Source organism: Oreochromis aureus, linkage group 3, assembly GCF_013358895.1.
Source record: "Oreochromis aureus strain Israel breed Guangdong linkage group 3, ZZ_aureus, whole genome shotgun sequence".
NCBI lineage: Eukaryota > Metazoa > Chordata > Actinopteri > Cichliformes > Cichlidae > Oreochromis > Oreochromis aureus.
Window position 1 is genome coordinate 53,952,797 of NC_052944.1, and position 5,384 is coordinate 53,958,180.

A 5,384-nucleotide genomic window follows, 5' to 3' on the forward strand; every position below is an offset into this window, starting at 1 on the left:
ATATAGATTGCAAATGCATATCTTGCTAAAGAATATAGATTGCTTAACAGACAAATGCATATCTTGCTAAAATGTTCTGTTCATACAATACTAAACATCTGCTTAAGTGGAACTTTCCGTTCCTCTTTACACAGGAACTTATCTTCACAGGCATTTGATAAGCATAGACAAGGCTTCATGTTTATCAGGGTGAATCATCATTCAGAGTTTACACAATCACAAGCAAAGCATATCAGGGTGAATAATAAGCAAAATCTTTTCACAACTGATTACTTCCCCAAAAAAGTAATCCCGTTACTTACTGATTACTTATTTTCAAAAGTAATTAATTACTTAGTTACTTAGTTACTTTTTAAAAACACAATTTACAACCTGAATAGGTGATAAAGCGATAGATCTTTCAGCCCAATTCTACTTTTTCTGCGTAATCCATCATACAAAATGTAATCAAATGGAAAAGTCTCTTCTTAAAACTTGTTTTATTAGTTTTAATCTTTTAACTTTATGCATCAAGCAAAAATTAAGTTATATGCAACATTCTCTGACTGGAAGAAATTTGTTTAACATTTAAACCTATTTTCTGCACATTCCAGCACATAAAATAAAATCTGTTTTTGTGTTTACACTCACTCTTTCAAATAGATGCAAGTAAAACACAGCAGAAAATAAATAAAGTCAAAGGCTAGTTGCTCTATTTTCACCTGTAAAGCAGGACTGGGGTAGGCGGAGGTTTACCCTGGTGCAGGTGTGCCGCAGCGGTCAGTTGAAGACTCCGCGAGTTTCTCTGTGAATTTCCCATTACAGTCGTAGCGCACTCGGCGCTTGCTTGGAAGTTAAGGGGTTTTTTTCGCTGTAAAAAGAAGTTTTCTTCCCACGCACAACGGACACTAATGTTTTTGTCACTTTTTATGGAATCAAACTCAAAGTAAGGTCAGTACTTCCACGCTTTAAACGCTGCACGCTCATACTCTCTCCCACACTCGATATATTATCCATTGTTGATCTGCAGACAGCTGTTGTCAGGAACGTCGCACTCGCTTACGTCACTATCATGAGACATTCTGGCAAAAAACTCACGGTTTTAGTAACGCAGTAACGCAGAGTTCCTACAGGAAAGTAACGGTAATCTAATTACCGTTTTTGCAATGGTAATCCCTTACATTACTCGTTACTTGAAAAAAGTAATCGGATTACAGTAACGCGTTACAAGTAACGCATTACTGCCCATCTCTGATCACCACTGTGCAATATTTAATTTATGTGCAATAACCCAGGCTTTAAATATATAACCTGATTGGATATTTGTACATCTGCTATTTTTTGAGTACTTTTTGTAGAACTGTGCACCTCATGCCATTTATTTCCCCACATTTCTTCACTGATTAGGAGATGCTCTGTAGCTCATTGTACATGTGTATAGTGACAATACAATGCATTGTATTCTATTCTATACAGCACACCTCATTTACCGATGTACACCAGGACTTTTTTTTAATGCTTAAGTGCTTACTATCCAACATTCAAAGACATTAATACTCAAATTATTAGTATTAATTAGTATCTTGTCAGAATATTTGGCATGCAGACTGGAACAGCCAGGGATCTCACTAACCCGAGCTACAACCACCAGTTATGATACTCCTACTGAGGCTGCTGCAATGTCACAAACAACAAAACAATGGATGATGAATCCATCCCAGTAATGAGAATCCTAATGTCAGCTGATAATTGTCCAGTTACGTATTGTCGGATAGTATATTAAGTACAATTTATTCAAATATTTAAGAAAACCTTTTTTATCTACAGAAACTCTGTTACAGCTACACTTTACTTTTACTTTTTGTTTTCATTTAAATTTTCCTTTTAGGATGATTTTGGCCTGGTTGGGTTTTTTTTTTCTTTTTTTTTTTTTTCTTTTGTGTGTGTTTGTTTTAGGACCGTTTTCAAATGCCTGTTAATATACTCTGTGGTGTGTTTGTGGACACATGTGTGACCTGTGATTCCAAATATATTTAACTTGCAATATGTATTTAAGAAAATCTGCAATGCTGGTTCATGGAGAGTTGATTCAAAGGTGCTCAGTTTTAACCTCCTGTATATTGTCTTTAGGGTTAGGGTTATCGTTTAGTGTGTTTGGCTGTTAACAAAAAGGATGGTGGTTTGAGCCCAACCAGGAATGATGTCATTACATTTTTGACACATTTCACTGTGTGTTGTCCTTGTATAACTATGGATGTAAAAGGAAAAGTCTTGAGTCTTGTTGCAAATGTATTTGGGGAGTTCCTTTCTCCAGGCTCAAAATACAGGGAGGAGAATATTTAAACCTCCTGTTATGTTCATTTCTCAGGTGCATTTCCTGTGAAGCATAATAATAGCATCTAGGTTGTCTCTCTCCCATCTGATAGTGCTCATCTCTTTACAATATTTCGTCAGTCCTTGCCAAAGTGGGTTAAAATGACTTCCAGACCCCGGCCAGGATGAGGACCCCAAAAGCCATCTAAATCCATGGAGACAGATTTTATTCAGCTCGTTCCATTCTTCTCCCAAAATATGTACAATGTCTTTTTAAACGAGTCTTTTTGAGAATGATTTTGTGTACTGAGTTGGACATGACCAGGTCGAAAGCTGACTTGATGTGAAAAAACTACAAACATAGACTATTATGGTCTGTAATGATGTAATAATGTTTATAAAACAATAAGATTTAGGAATCTCCATAGTTATTATAGAAAATATATGAAATAAAACATTTTCATTTTATTACACTTGCACTTGAAGTTTCATAATAAAACAAAACAAAATGGGTCACTTTAACCTACAACAGTACAAGGAAGTTAAATCCAAAATGCAAATTATTTACTAACAACTGCCACATGCAATTTAGTAAAAATTGCACTGATATTTAATGCAAATAATGTGCTTGATATTAAAATGAACTGACTATACCTGTTTCGAAAACAGGACAAGCACACCAACCAGTACTTTTTGAGGATTTTGCTCACATGTCGTTTTAGCTTTTGTAGTCTGTGTCATTTCTGTTAAAAAAATAACTAAATTTGACTTTAGGCTGTATTGCTGTCAGCAGGAGTCAACAGTACCGTATTTTTCGGTCTATAAGGCACACTGAAAATATTTACTTTTTCTCAAAAATTGACAGTGCGCCTTATGTATGAATTTTGGTTGTGCTTACCGACCTCAAAACGATTCTATATGGTACACGGCGCTCAAATCTGTTAAAAAAGTTTTTAGTATGACTTTGGCAAGCTACAAAGCCGCACCACTTCATGGACTGTCGGAGCATTATGGCTACTGTAGTCAGGAGCCTCGCGTAGTAAAACGTCCTGTAAATAATGTTCATTATGTGTGTATAAGGACCCCAAAATGGCACCTGTTAAGAGACGCACCTTATGCATGAAAACAGATATGCTCATTGACAGTGAGTCTTATAATCGTGTGCACCTTATGGTCTGAAAAATACGGTAAATACAGAGTTTTCTTTGCGCTTGTACATTTTACGTTTTATTGTTTAAATCAGTGAAATAGACACTTAAATGTAACAATATTTACTACTCTGATTACTACAGAATCCATGCTAAAATGTATATCTGGGTTTTTTTAAAAGGTACTATGAAGTGACTGGTGGGTCAGACCATCTCCCCAACGCTTTAAAGGAAAGACCTTAATGCCACCATTCTTCTTAATTCTACAGTCAAGTCATATTAGCCATTCAGATGAAGTTACTGTATCATAACGAGGCCAACAGTCTAACTTTACTGATCTTAAAGCTGACTTTGTCCTGGTAACAACAACAGCCAAAGCGGCTCTTTTCATAGATTTCGATCCCCCTCTCTCCATTAAAAAGATGGACGCCCTGAGGTCTGTCCATTATGACAGCTCCACTAAAGTCCTGCTCACCTTCAAAAACAGGTTCTGGGAGGATGACGGCATCCAAGTGGGGAAGAGCATCACAGATGGACCATCTCGCTTCATTTACTACCCCAGCCACAGTTTCCCAAAAAATTGAGGACCATTGGGGTCCTTTTGGCTTCCTACACCTGGTCTGATAACTCACTACTATTCCTAGGTCCAAACGATGACCACCTTAAAGAGCTGGCTTTGAGAGATTTGGAAAAGATTCATGGCAGGAAGGTCAGGGATCTCTGCACAGGGGTGAAAGTGAAGAAGTGGAGCTCAGATCCTTTTAGTTTGGGTGCATTTGCTTTATTTACACCCTACCAACACTTAGAATATGCTGCAGAGCTCTTTCAAAGTGAGGGCAAGGTGCACTTTGCTGGTGAGCACACAGCCTTCCCTCATGCTTGGATCGAGACATCAATGAAATCAGCAATCAGGGCGGCTATCAACATTAACAAAGCTGCAAACAAAGAGTCAGTCAGAAGTGCAACACGAGAGGAACTCTAATGGAACCACTGTATAGATGATTTGAACCAGATGATCAGTCAGCTCCCACAAAGATATGTGTGATTAGCTGACGATGCTGAACTGTCTCTACCAATCTTCTTCTCTGCAGATGCAATAAGGAATTTTCTTTCTTACACCTCTTTTTATATAAAAGAACATTGCAGGTACACTCTTTATTTACTTCATGGTGTTTTTTCCCCCCATTGGTGCTTGTTTGTAGTTTTATTACAACTTCTGTAAAGTTAATAAACAGTAGCTTTACTTGTACTGCTTGTTAACATTATTTTAATCATTAGCATTATTAGACATCTGGTTTCATGGGTTTAGTTAAAGTTGGTGATAATTACTAAGAAATGAAATTTAACCTTTTTTTGTTTCTTGGACTTCAGTCACAGCCTCTTAGAATGTTTTTTTTTTTAGTTTTTTCATGTATTACAAAGTCATAATTTACCTATTACTTATATATTATGTATTCCTACATATTTTTTCACATCAAATGTCTCATGCTTGCATCTCATTGATCACTTTGTTCTGACTGACTATTATTTTTGGATTTTTTGTGTTGTAAAATAAAATGGGAAATAAAATATAAGGTAGAAACATGTGTTGTCCTTGCAGTTTTTGCACCCTAGAGATATGTAAATTGTAAATAAATATTTAGAATGAATTTCACCTGTAAATGTATAATTACATTCTTCTATATTGTTCTTCTATATTTCATATATATTGTATATTTTTGTACTCAAATATGTACTCAAAGTCTTTAAATTAAAGTCTAAATTAGCCACTATGTGGTCTTGAGAGGCTGCATTTGTCACGGACCCAGCTCTGGAGGACTCGGGGTCCTCCAGAGCTGAGTGTGGACTATTATCATTGTTGTTGTTATTGTTATTAGTTGGTGTGTGCATGTGTCTGTAGCTGTTTTCTGTGGCCAAGTTACAGGCACCTTCAGACCTGGTGGG

At 36.5% G+C, this 5,384-nt stretch overlaps 1 pseudogene; it reads left to right on the forward strand.

The window, feature by feature from the left end:
- The first annotated feature begins 3,381 nt into the window (after nt 1–3,381).
- Nucleotides 3,382–4,542, forward strand: LOC120433937 (annotated as a pseudogene).
- The last annotated feature ends 842 nt before the right edge of the window (nt 4,543–5,384 follow it).